General features: G+C 38.0%; 1 protein-coding gene across 6 annotated transcripts in view; it reads left to right on the top strand.

Moving 5' to 3' along the window:
• The window catches only part of MACROD2 (mono-ADP ribosylhydrolase 2), an 866,072-nt gene that overhangs the window by 259,036 nt on the left and 592,567 nt on the right, over positions 1–14,469 (top strand). The gene's annotated exons all lie outside the window — the stretch shown is intronic.

Below are 14,469 nucleotides of genomic sequence, written 5' to 3'. Positions count from 1 at the left end.
CTGTTTTCCCAGTCATGTTTTTGCTCTTTTGATGATGATGATGAGAGCTTCCAATTATTTCCTTGGCAGTGGTAATTTCTATGTGCAGGAAAACTTTGCTATATTTTAGATGTATTTTTTTTTTTTTTACTGTGTGGTAATGGTCATTTATGAAAGGCTAATTTGACTAGAGATCAGGGAAATTACTGAGGAAGATTCAGTGTGGTAGTTAGGGTGGGTTGTATATGGCCCAGATCTTCACCAGATTCCCATCAAAGGCATAGATGGGGTTGTTGGGTGCCACATCATAATTTACTGTGCTGGGGATGGTTCATGTTCAACTCTTCCCCCTTAGCCAAAAAGTATCTCTGGAGGGACAGAAAAGCTGCTCATCTGTAGGCGCATAATTCCTCCCATGTATTTTCGTGATAGAAACGAAATACAAAGTATCAGGACAACTGGTGTGTGTTAGAAAGAGAAAGGGTCATGTCTGAGGTGTGACCTCCCTTTAAATCTTGAAGCAGTTCCAGGGGTTGCCTAAGTTAGGTTTGAAAAATGGGATCCTGTTTGAAGGCTGTAGGAAAATCTTATTTCTACATGTAGGAATAATAACCAAAACAATGAGAAAACTCATTATCACCTGAAGTTGGAAACAAAACCTGTAACCAGACATGGGGAAAAGGCAATTTTCTTCTTAATCAGTGTTCTTAGGAATTGAAATTGCATCAAAGCCACGTCTATTTGTATTTGATTTTGCATCAACATGAGAGGGGGAAAGGATACCCTTAACAGCAACAGGCACAGGGAGACAAACATACAATTTACATGCAGAGGCTGAGAATTAAACCCTCTTGATTTCTTAGTTTTTCTGTCTTGAAATGTATTTGTGTTCTCACCAACTGTTGCTTTCTTTTACTTTTGCCTTTACAAGCAAACTTGTTGTAGACTCATTAAATTATTGTACCATTTAAACCATTCATCTGAAAGTGATCAAGCAGTCAAGACTGGTTTCATATTTTAAAGAGCTGTAAAGCTACTGGGATATGTTTTGTCACTCTCTGTCGCTTTGTCTGAGGACAGTTTAACTGTGGGAACTATTTTGCATTTGACTTTTGTGTGGAAAGCAGCACGGTGACAGGAGGTCCGGGTCTGCTGTGAGGCAAGGTTGTGTGCCAGCAATTTTCCAACTTTCACAAACAGTTAGCTTTTCATTGATCTGTTTGTGTTTAGAAGACCAACTGCAATAATCAATTAACACTTTTTTTGAGTAGTGAACTATTTATTCTGTTGTCTCTGTTCTTCTTGTGGCTGTAGTTGGACAAAGTTATAGTAAACGTAAAGTGCATTCCTTAGCATGATAAATTGTTGGTTTGGGGTATTTTTTTTGTTGTTGTTGTTGTTTAACAGAATTCTAAGATGTTACAGTTTTAGTTCCTGCCCCTGGGATTTTCCAATTTCAAGCTCTTGATCCTAAAGTGCTTTGCTTGGAAACAGTTTTCTGAATTCAGCAAAGCTGCTCTGGGACAGCAGCAGCCTGTGTGTGCTGCATGATGCAGGACTTGGGCTTCAGCAAGGACTCCATATTAAAAAAGGCTTACTTTTCAAAGCATATTGCTTTGTTTTATAAACTACTTGGAGAAAGGTGGGATTAAGTTTGGCACTGAGGGGAAGGTATGCTTTGTTAGGAAGGTAGTAGTCGGTAAATAAAAAGCACTGTGGCCATCTCCTTTACGATCTATTGCATTTTTATGGAGTACTTTGCTATATTTACTTAGGTTAAATAAGAATAGGTCTGACAAATCACTTCTTCAAAGTGGAAAAATTGAAAAATAAATATCTGACTGAAAAATGCAAAGATTTAGGGTATAGGCTGGCTTTCTGTGATTTGTTCTTATGCAGCTGAGTCAGAAATCAGCTTGTGAAATACACAAGTAACAGCAAATGTTCAGGAGGAGAAAACATAAAGTAGTTCATCCTTTTTCTCAGCTTGTTTTTGTTGCAATGTGAACAGACCAAGATTAACGTGTCCATGACCTGGACTTGTTTTCTATGAACTTTCCAAGATGTACTCTTTTATGTCAAAAAGTATTCCGTTTGAAAATAGAAGCGAAGTCAAATTGAGTTTTCTAATTACCGGTTAATGTAACATTCAGTACAGTTTTACAGAAATCAGTGTAATCACCATCTGCCTCCTGTGCTGCAAAAGCCTACACTAAGTCCCCCCCAAATGCCAACCAAGTTCTTTGCTGAATACCTAATTTGGTTGATGTCATCTATTGTTGTTTGTTCAGCAAACACCTGTGCAGGCACCCAAGTTTCCACGGTGCTCTGGAGGGCTGAAAAAGGCAGTGCTTTTTTGCCTTTTCCTCTGAGATAGTTTCCTTTAATGCCGTCCCAGACTGATCATCAATTATTCAACTTACGTACTTCATATTGTTGTTCCTTGTAAAGAACAGTTCATTCTAAATATTGTACAGCTGATCCTCAAACATTGAGCAGCACTCTGATACTGACATGCTTTAAATAACAGATGAACAGTATCTGTTTAAAGCCCTACAAATGCTTGTTTTCTTTCTCATTTGATTAATAGTCTCAGTTGGCTCTACTGGCAGAAAATGGTCTGGATGTAAATTGTGTTTATGGCTGGAACGAGGGGTCCATAACAGCTTTGTGGATTGTTATCTGCTTGCTGAGGTTCACTATAAAAAAAAACCAAAACCAAACCCCTGTCAGGACACATTAGAAAATAAAGTCCCATTCTGCCTGGTATTTAATAGGCCTAAAAACCAATTGCAAACCAGCACAGGTATGTGGTACCCTGACCTAGGCAGGAAAGGAACCCCAAACTAACTTCTTTTCTATTGTTACCAAGTCTGGTAACAATCTCTTTCTTTTTCTGAAAAATGTCTGATAATAAAACCCCTAAACCTCGGAAAATAAAACCTTACAGCCTCTGATATGGGATAGAACCAACTATCAGTAAATCTGAAAGGTGGACTTTTGGTGGAGACACCTTGCTAGACAGTTTCTAATACAATGGTTTATGTTCATAATAAATCTATAATATTTAGAATAATTTTTTTTCTGTTTGCTTGACATTTTTAGTACTTCAAGCACTGTCCCTGAGTAAATAGCACATGTAGCAAGTCTTCTGGCCCAAGATCAGCCTGGAGGAATAATGTGAATGTGCTCTCAGAGACAGTCCCTGCTGTGAAATAAGTAGTTAGCAGAAGTGCTAGTATTAAACACAGTAGGAGGAATCAGCTTTTAAATTTGTTTAATCAGATTAAAAAGTGGAGATTAAAAAGTAGAGATTAAAAAGTGTGCTTCTGTTACATAGACATAATTTCCAGTCTTTAAAAGATGAATATTTGCAGGGTATTATTTTAAAGTAAGGCTGTAATGGTACTGATTTTTGAATCTCTCCTCATTTTCTTGGAGATCAGTTGCAGAGCTGTAATTAAAAGGTTGATTTATGCAGAAATGGGACTCCAAAACTCTACTGCGTTACTGAACTGACCAGCTGGAAGAACGGAGCATAACGTTCCAGGATATTTTTCAGATTTCCAGGATTCCACAAAGAAATTGGTTCACTTATTTTTATTACCTTATTTACAAAATAACACAGAAGTTTTGTTTCAAATGATTGTAAATTTTTGATATGTGTGGTTTGAAGAGTTGCTTTCCTCTGCATGGTTCTGGTGGTTGCTCAGTTTGCTACCTCCCTATTTATTCTGGTAAAAGGTAAGTCTGGGAACTGAAAAATGTCTGGAAATAGGAAAGGAAGGTGTAAAAGTGAACGATATGTGGACAAGACAAGATTGCTTAGAGAAGACTGACTTGACTACTAACTCTCAGCTGGTCAAGATCCTTGATCTCTTATTATTGACTGAAGTTTGATGAAATTTCCATTAAAAAGGTACAGCCACAACGATTAATAGCGTATAAACTCATAAAAGTTAGGGTAGTTTTCCAGGAGGGATGTGTTTCTTCTCCTTATCTTAGTTGAGTAGCCTCACATTATTGTCAGCCACGTGCCCAAACTGCAGGACGCCTCCTGGGAAAGCAATATATAGCTGGAAAGACTCAGGGGTTTCCTGAAGCAGCACTGAGCTGTAGCAGCTCTTTGCCATCCCTTTAAATCAGTATCGTTGCTGATACATTCAAAACCAATTTGAAAATTAAGCAAAGCAAGTCAATACTAAACAAAGGTCCAAGACTCCTTTTTTCTTGAGAGAGATTTTTTGTTTCCAGATTCCTTTAGGAAGGGTTTTCTTTATAGTTAACAAAAACACAAATATGTGGTAAGTGGTTTTCTTCTGAGTGGTTTCTGGGTTTCAAAGGGTTTTTTTATAAGATCATATTACGTATTTTATGACCATTTTGAAAGTAAGTGCAGTCGTGTCCTTATTGTGTTTTAATTGGATCTAATTGGCTCCAGTCATCCTAATGACCTGCTCTCTTCCCCGTGGACACTCACATAGATTCCTATACTGTGAATGTGTTGGAAGTATTAATGATTACTCCTTTGGTCCTAGAACCTTTTCAGATTTTAGAGAGGGTTTTATTGTAAAACTTTGTGGCTTGTCTCTTCCTTACGTACATCCCCACGCACGTACAAGAAGGAGAGGTTAGGACTCCTGGGGATGTTGGGGAACGCATTTATCAACTTCACCTAAACAAGTTCAAACATCCCCTTCTCTTCCAAGTCTGTGCAGGGTCTGTCATCAGTTTGGGAAGAACAGGGACAAGTGCTGTAGCTAGCAGAGGTTGTGAATCACCAAGAATCTTCATCACAGGAATGTATGGTCTTTGTCCTTGGATTTGAGCCTAGCTCATAGACTTTTTTTTTTTTTTAATGGATGGATTCTTTAAAATTTAATTTGTGAATGGACCCAAGCATGTGTCTGTCAGTGTTCTCTGCAGTGTCATGCTGTGAGTAGCTCATGGCATGCTCTGCTGGAAGCTGTCGTTTCACATCTAATTGTTTGGTTACAAATGTATGTGTTGTGGCTGAAGGAAATGTTGTACTATCGATCCTCACTGCTGAATCTAAATCCTCCTCTTCTGGGCATCACTTGTTACAATCTAGTCACTGAACACTGAACTCCAGCACAGAAGTGGGCACTGAAGAATTTAGAGGAGCCCTGAGCCATTTGCTCAGTGATTGGGCCCACCATTGGCATATAATGTGTGCGTTAGTATGCTGTAATATCAGGCAGTAGAAACCTGATGCCACGAATTTCCCTCCCTACCCTTATATCTGTAATTCTGGACAGCTGCATTTTCTGCGGAGGTTTGATGTTCAGTGCTCCTGAAAGCAGTCACAGAACTGAATTTCCAGGGTGCTGTGTTAGGGATAGCAGCCTGCCCTGTTTATCACAGTTTTGTTTGGCATCAGCATCCAGCACTGTCTGGAAACCCCCTCGATGGAACAGAGAGTGAGTTACAAGGTGTAAACACTTTCCTAATGCTTAATTTATGTGCAAGGTGCTATTTAAAATGTCTCCTAATTAGGTGCAAAATAATTTGCTGGAATATTCCGCTCCACAATGGTGGCATAGTCATTCCTCACGTATGCTGGCCCTGGGGCAGGGCGTTGTGCCCCTTAAGGCTGATATATTTTATTTCCTCCACACTTGGACATAGTTGGTCCTTTTTACTCAAATAATAATAAAAAGGGAAAAAAAAAGTCTAATGCATGGCAGAAAAAGAAACAAAATTCCCATCACTACAGTCAGCTGACAAGGAGAATGGGTTAGAATGGAGATATTTATACTCCTTTAAGTGCAGTGGTTGCTGCTCCCACTCTAGTGTGTTCCCTCAGTAGCCGAAGCCAACACTCAGTACTTGGAAATTAATCTTGGATGCATGAGATTTTTGTCTGCCTGAATTTTGCTTGTCTCATTTTAAATGGTGATAGAAATTGCTTACTGTAGTAAAACACAACATTAACCTCATAGTGTGTTGGCACTTGGTGATTTATGCTGGTTTAGTCTCTGAAAAATATGCAGCCTGTCTCCCAGACCTGGATTTAGCTTCTAAAGTGTGTTGGCACAGGCTTGGGGCTCGAATTAGAACACTAACTGCTGATCCTCCCATTTCCCTAGGGTAGCAAAAACAAGGTTTAAAATTGGAGCCCCTCAGAGGTCATTACCTTCTTATCATTTCTTCAGATTAATAATAATTATATGATTGTAGCTGGGATGTTTTAAAAACAGTGCAGCCCAATTTTCTTTCTTGAAAGCAAAGAATAGGATTCCTTTTTTCTGCTGAAACTGCACATTACAAAGCCAAAAATATGACAAATCATTTGCAAATGGAAGTAATCAGATCATAAGTAATAAATAAGGATTTTCCTTCTACTATTTTGAAGTAAAGCAGAAGGAATAATATGAATCTGAAAGGTGCTGTGATTTTTTTGGAGTTCTCCTTCACTCACTCACAAACCTCACAGTTGAGGTTTAAATTTGGTTCTTGGTTTTTTTTTTTTCTGATTATATTTTGAAGGAATAATACAGACAAAAAGCAGGACTGTTTTGTGAGTTCTTTATCTGTAATGTAATTGATTTAGACCAGGCTCAAGTGGATAGGATGAGAAGGTTATGTAAAATGGTTTAAAAAAATCTTTGTCACCCAGCAGAGGAATTTTGAGGCTGTTCCACGTAACAATGTTTTGACCTATGTACTTAAGGGTTTTTTGTTTGTTTGTTTTTTGGTTTTGTTTTGTTTTGTTTTTGGTGAAAACTAAGATCAAGCATTTGAAACATTTCTCTTTATTTAGAAAAGAGCAGATGTGAGACTGCAGGGTATAAATAATGTTTTAATTGTTGTAGGAAGGAATCTAAATACGGATTAATCAGATAGTAAAAAGAAGTAAAATTGGTGTTATTTTATGTGGTGAAGATGCTGTTTCACTTCTGGTGAAAAGAGAACTTCATCCAAGGTGTTTTGCCTTCAAGTATGGGGATCAAATTTGTATGGATTTTTGTTGCTGTTGCTGTTCAGCACTAGAAATTAGTTTCCCCTGTATTATTTTAGATTTCTGATAGCATGTCCCTTTTCTTAATACTTCCTTTGCACAGATTTTTTTCTTAGAGTTTCGTTTGTCTCGTCATGCAAGTTGAAGACCATACACTGGGGATTTTTTTCATTTCTTATAATTCTCAGATTAATTTCTTCATTTTCTGGTATTTGTGAGTTTTCGATGATGTTTGTGAAGACTCTTGAGTTGTCAACATTGATTTTTTTACCTTTTTCAAACATAAAAAAAGCCAGAACAAGCGGTGGAGGTGACACACTTACACTGCTGTATATATGTAGCTCTGTGCAAGCTTGTCAGGGTTGAAGATTATTTACACCATTGCATGGCTTGCAAGTGTTGTGCCATTTATTCTCCTCTGAATAGATGTCAGTATCTTTTAGATTATTAGCTGATAAAAAACAGATTCTGTGCTTGGTTCATTTTTTTGGCCATTTACAGACTGCTTGGAGAAGTTTTTAATGGTTGCAGCACAGGGTTCTCAGCTTGCTAGGCTTGGACTGAAGTTTCACTGCTGAGGATACAGAGGAGCTTAGAAATCCATCATCTACAGGGCACAGCAGTCACTTTGATCTGGGATTTAGACTTTTCTGGATGTCTTTAAATGTTAACAGAAAACCCAAACTGTGACTTAAAAGACTCAGCAGTACTCCAAGGGACTGATAATAGTTCTAGGGCCAGGTTTAGGAGGAAACTGTGTTCGTGAAAGATTTAATATAGTCAAACGTAAACTTTTTATGACTGTTTCTGCCCATGTTTGTAGGTGAGTATAATTTGTGTAATGTAATTTATGCAGTAAGAAGCTAGAAGAAATTACTAATTAAACAACTGTCACCCACTTTGAATTACATCATCTTACATGCTCCTGCTTAGCTATTTGTCATGATATGAATCTCCCTTCTGACTCCTTGGGAAAGTGAGTTATACTGAATTTCCTTTAACGCAGTGGTCTGCATGCTTGTATTTCCTAGTGATGTGTCAGTGAGATGGACAGAGAAATGTCTGACCATCTTAATACTTCAACATGACAATGTGTTGCAGCATCTCTGCACTCTTCTAAGAATGCTTCCCATTTAGTTTTTCAATAAAAAATAGCTGGTAGCTTTCCAGGGCTTATAAACAAATACATAAATGTGAAATGCTTTGAAACACTAAAAATAACCCCTTTGATATCTGATTATATCTATGTCTGTCTGGATCACTTTTTTTTTTTTTTTTTTTGCAACTTTCTCGCTACACTTTGAGCATAATGTTATACAGTGTTTTTATTAGAAGTGGAACATGTGGGTTGGTTTTGAGAAAGTAAGAATACAATAAGAATATTGTTTAAATATCTCTTAATCTTCATGGACTGTAAACAGCCGGTCAGCACAACAAGAACTCTTTGAAGTGCCCATGGACACAACAGTTTCTATTGTAGCATTTTTGTTTTAACAGCTGCATTATTCAATTTTAATCCTGCAACAGAATTGGGGAAGCTCCACACGTATTTATATGTGATACAGAGAGGGGGGGAAAAAAACCCCTGAGACTTTGAGAGGTGTCATGAATGCAGAATAATGTCATGTAATACGCTCTGAAAGCCTGCAGTTTGGAAAATCACAATTCACTCAAGTAAAAGATTGCATTTTTGTCAGGTGTAATCTTGTCAGAGGTGTAATTTTGTTTAAAACAATTTTTTTTCCCAGCAAAATGAAGTAGAAATGGTCCCAGGGAAGACTTAATTTAAAATAAGTTTGTTGCAGTGTAGCCCTATTCATTAGAGTCTGAAAGTGAAGTTAATGCAAAATTGACTGGGAAGCCATGGATATTGTTGGATTTCTTTCACTTTAGAGAGTTGAACAAAACAAATATGCAAAAAAAGTCACTGTAAATCACAATCTTACACTTGGCAAAGGAAGGCAATTTCTGAGAGTGAGTTTTGCCTTTTGAATGTTTGGCCCTAGCCAAAAGAAAGATATCACTGACTCCAGAACTGCCAGATCCCTGCTGTGTGCTTGTTTTTTACAGGACATAAAAACTCCCATCGTGTTGTGGTTTATTGCTCAAGAATATTTATTACCTGGCTTGCTTAGGGGCTACCACCGTGGTAGCTTGGGAATAATTAGGGTAGAAGTAAAGGAAACTTGTATTAGACAGGTTTCCCACCATGGGGAATTCAGAGGCCGAAGATCCCCGATGGAGGTCTCTGAGTCTTTCAGATACGTGGATTTCCTTTTGCACCTACACATTCATGAGTCCTCTTTCTTTATGCAACTTAATTTTTCAGTTGGAGGACCTGAGGTTCTCTCTAAGTAACCCAGATACTTTTTTTTCAGTTAATGTAACTTCTAACACTTTAAGATCTCTAAAACCACGCTAAGATTTCCTTTTTTTTTTGTTCCCTGTCTCTTTGTTGTTGATTTGAGACAATGCTTTATTTAGCTTTCCTACCAGCTGGTTGTGTCAAAAAGAGCAGTTAGTTCATGGGTCAGAGAATCCCTTGTGATCATACACAGAGGGTGAGGCTGGAAATGAGAAAGGACTTCTTTGGTCCTTTTTTTTTTTTTAGTAACAATATTTTAGAGGCCCAAAGACCATGAATCAGAAATTAGTAAACACAAATGAGTAAATCCCTTGTAAGGCAGACAGAGCATTTCTGAAAGGAAGTTCTCTAAGGTGGAACAAACCCTCACCTCTTATACAAAGAGCTGGGGGGGCTCTGGCCTTTTTCACATGTTGTGGTGCTGCTTGGTGTGTTATGTTTGGCTGTAGAACATGAAGAAATTGCAGCTTCAGAGCTCCTTCCACTGCTCCTCCCAAACAGCTCAGAGTCACCCTCATGCCTGCAGGGATGCAGAATTGAAGTGCTTGTTTAAAATTAAACAATAGCTCTCCATGTGTGTAACCCACACTAGACACATGGACTGGCATGGCAACAATGGGAAGGAGAAAGTTTCCAGGTCTGACTAAGACTGTTTTTTAATAAGAAAGGAACATTCAGTTTTTTGGAATATTCTGTGCTTTAAAAGTATTCTTTGAATTAATTCCAGCTGTGGAAGTGACTTTTGTGTCAAAGTGATACCCAGTAAGGACAAACTTGAGGGTATTAGAGCAGTTTGAGTAATCCATTGAGCTGGCATAATTTGGTCATAATTTTCTGTCACTCCTATTCAGCACTGGATTTGAATCAGAACTGTGTAAGCAATTGCTCTGTAACCCACTATCCAATCTGCTTCTTTGTAAGAATCCTGTTTTATTAAATATATGGTGATTCGTTTTAGATGCAGGTGAAGTGTGTCCCTGTCTTGAGTTTTTTCTGAGATTTTAATGTACCCCTGTGGGGTGAATGAATGGTTTCCTAATCTGCTTAGTGTTTTAGGGGGTGAATTCAGTGTCTTCAAACCCGGGAGAGCTTTAGGCAGGCCTGGTTACTCCAGGCACTGAGCCCTGCTCTGAAATAAATGCTCCCAAGGTGGTCACCTCTTGGTAGTGCCCCTTTTAGCCTCACGTGCAAAGCACGTTTGTTCCCCTCCACACTTTCCTCACTTTTCTGTGTTATCCAACCAGTCAAACAGATGTCCCAGCCTCTGGCAGAGGAATTCAATGTGTTTCTTTGAAACAGGGCTTTGCTTTTAACATTTACCTTCAGGTCCTCCTTAATACAAACCAGTGATAATGCTCATTTGAATGATTGTGTTTTTTGTTAGAGAAATTGTAGTGGGGATGTGCTGTGGGTGTTTGGGTAACAAAGTATTTACCTGCCAGTGTTTTAAAACATAAAAACACCTCTATTGGCTTACAGTATCTGGATGTTCAACATCAGGAGCTGGGATTTGGCTCCAAGCCCAGCATCCATTATATATTGCACCTTTAGCCTAGAAACTGGTAAAATGGCAGGCATACAATTAACAGGGTACAATTAACTACAGCTTCTTCTTTACGTGCTGCTCCTGGCAAGTTTATCATCCTTCTCCTACCTCCACATCTTTCTACTTCTTCATGCTTTCCTTCATATTTCCAGCACTTTCTCGTGCAGTCACCTCAGGTGGTGATTTCTCAGTAGTGTTATGATGTATTTTCATGGATATTTTATTCTTCATCTGTTGTGTACCTTGTTTTAATATATGCATTAAGACAATAATAGGCATTTCTTTTTTTCTGTCATAAGGTATGCTGTGTTCCATACTGTCAGGGAATCCCCCTCCATTTTTACCAATCGCAGCTCTTGAAACATGGCTCATGTATCAGTGATCAAACCATACCCATTTTAAAATCCATTTCTTCTTCTTCCTGCCTATCAGATATTGAGAAATGGTTGACTGCAATTTCTCAAAGTTGCAAGAACTAGTCTAAGCTTGCCTTCTGATCAAATAAAGTCTTAAGACATAATGCTTTATAACAGGCCAGACTATGATTAAACACATGGAGTTTTAACTTGTGAATACTTGACCAAATAAATGCCATAATCAACTGGAATAGATGGCATGTGATGATTTGCTGGGTGTGAAAATCATTTTCTTTCTTTCTTTCTTTCTTACCTTCTTTATTCCTTACTTTGGTGACCTGAGTTTTCATTTGCAATCAGTCTCACAATATGCATAGTATCACAAATCAGTCATTTGGGGTTTTTTTAAAGGAAATTGTGGCTTTCTAGAGGGTTATGTTTTGAGTTTTCTTGGGGAATCATCTGTTCCACTGGTGGGCTGAGCAAATATTTTTTTGTCTTGCTTACTGTTACATCACTTATGACTAGTTTCTATTAAAAGTGTCTCGAGACTTTGGTAAAAATCATGATTTTCTCCCTTTTTAAAGGATCACTGTTTTTGAAAGCTAGAGAGGCTTCTTTGTCTCTTAGCTTTTGGTCTCGAACAGAATGCATTTCTTTAGCTTCAAAATGCGAAGTTTCTGTTTAAGCACAGATTGTGAGATCCCTTCTTTTGTGCATTTATGTTTGAAGGTATTTATTTGAGGGTAATTCCAAGCAAAAAGAAAGTCTCTTGTAGCACACACTGGATGTCTGCAGGTGTTCTAATCTCCTGCTATATCACTGTCTGGGAGATTTCACCTTGATGTTTAGGGAGTTCATTCGGGCTAATCAGGATTGGCAACTCTGTGCAAATGAGATTGTAAATGAAGCTTGAAAGTGGAATTTATTTTAAAGAAAATGTTTGGATTAAAGAGGCTGTGTTATATTTCTTTCTAATTTCCTCTTCCAGCTGAACACCCTTCACATTTTCATATATTCTTGTATTAAAAATTTTGAAAATCAAAGAAATTAAGGTGATCATTAAAATAAAATGCTGTTTTTTTTCCTGAGTTCCAGTCATACTTAATGCATTCAGAGTGTAATTGCAGTGTATGGAGAATTTGGTCCTAACAAACAAGCCGAGAAAGAGACAAGTAAATTGGTTTTCCTTCTTCATTTTGAAATGTTTTCTTGAGAACAGTGTTCTGTAGCGAAGAAGGTTAAATTATGGCCCCCATTTAGGTAGCAGCTCTGTGTTTTAGGAGCAGCCAGAGATGTTAATAAATGCCATTTCTCCCTGAAGTCCTTCCTAAACTCAGTGGAGTTGGTTTGAAAGCTGATAGCGCTTTGCCCTTCATGAGCAGCTAGCTTATCTTTATGTTCCTGGAGACTTGTGGAATTTATTAAATCCTTTAAGGAATAAAAATGGCATATACTTTATAGGCACAGATTTTTATCTGTTTCCCTTTCCTTCATTGACGTTCTACGCGCAGGCAAGGTCAGCGGTGTCCCCGGTGCTGCCCGTGCTGGCAGAGCTGTGCTGTTCTCACAAGCACTCCCAGTCCTCCTCCTTCAAGTTCCTACTTGACTAACGAAACGTTTGCTCTTTTGCCCAGTTCCTAACAATTCCCCGAGGAGCTGTTTTCACCTTCTGGAGAGCATTTACATTTTATCTTTGTAAGAGAGAGGAGTTTTGGCATCAAGCTTTTTTTATTTATTTTTTTTTTTTACCCTAATGGGATTGATTTTGAAGTTACCTACACAAGCATTCCCACCACATTCCTGCTTCAGTATAAGCCTTCAGAATACATGGAACAATAACCATTAGGTATCAGAAGATTAACTAGACCGGAGAACAATAAAACTTAGTGAAGCAGGAATTGTCAAGTGATGTGGAATGATTTTGAAGCTTATGTCAGTTTTGTGGGAGCTTTAATTTTACATCCCTACACGTTTCAGATTACCTGACAATAGCAAGCTAATGGTAGGGTGTATTTTTCCTTCTTAGAGAAAGGAATGGAACAATTAAAACAAAAAAAAGTTTCTTGCCTGAGAGGCAGAATGGTGCTTGTTGTTTGAGATTTTCTATGAAGAAAAGTTCAGTTTGCCCTCTTGAAGTTTCAGCAAGCTGAACAAAGTTGTTGCAGAGGATTTTTTGCTTGTAAAGCCTTTTGGGGAGCTTAATGTAGTTTGCAAGTTTTCCTGTGACGTTTAACAACAATTATGTTGTGGCAGTGTCACAATACATGCTTGTTCATCAGAGGTTGGTTTTCTTACCTTGACTTGTGCCCTTTCTGTTAAAATGGTTGCTGTAGACTTGAATATGCTGTCTGTGTAAATCTGTTTCCATATTGTGGATAGCACTGTAGCATATGGTCGTGTTCTCCAAACAAGGCAAATCTAAAAAGAAGGAATTTCTCAAATACATAAACGAGCACAGATCTTTGAGGGACAGCAATTTCTTGACAGTCAAATAATTTTACAATTTTTTTTCTTCTCATTTTTTTTTTCCTTCCCGGGCTTTCTCAGGCATGTTTAACGCATGTGTGTAATTCCAAAACAATGGAAAGAATAACATTCTGGGATGTCCTTTTGAACAAAAGAAACCCAAAGCTGGAATGCTGAAATGAAGGCTGGAATAGCTGGGGAAAAAAAAGACAGTTGGTTAAGAGATGTATAATTTTGAAGGTATTAATTCTTTGCAGCCGGAGCTGTCATGTTTCAGACTGCTTCCTGCAGCAGAATATCAGAAGCCACCAATTCAAATTGTCAACACAGAGTAAACAGTCAAAATAAATTAAAATTGCCCTCTGTGATTCGTTGTCCCGAGGAATTTGAAAGGAAGTGGTGTTATTGAGATATGTTATTTTCTCAGCAGGGAGAGCAAATGTGCCTTCCTAAGACTTATCTGTCACTTCCTAAATACCTTATTCAAATCTGTGCATATATTTTCATTTGTTTGTGATAGGCATAGAAGTGGGAAGTCCCCATTCATCCCTACTGCTCTTAACATAATATCTAACAAGGTTGACAGGTCTTGTAATTTGTTTGCTGCTTCTATTCTTCCATTTCTTTTTCTTCAGTTCACAAAAGAGCTGTATTCCCACTCCTGTCACTTTTTGTGTGCTAAACTCACTTAAAGTGAACCTACATTTAAATCTCAAATCTTCTACTCTGAATTAAAAGGTGACTGCACTTACATGAATAGATTTTGAGGATG

Source organism: Chamaea fasciata, unplaced genomic scaffold (assembly GCF_029207755.1).
Source record: "Chamaea fasciata isolate MVZ Bird 193981 ecotype frontalis unplaced genomic scaffold, bChaFas1.0.hap1 SCAF_3, whole genome shotgun sequence".
Classification (NCBI taxonomy): domain Eukaryota; kingdom Metazoa; phylum Chordata; class Aves; order Passeriformes; family Sylviidae; genus Chamaea; species Chamaea fasciata.
Note: the sequence above shows the minus strand (reverse complement) of the source record. Positions and strands in the feature narration are given on the sequence as shown.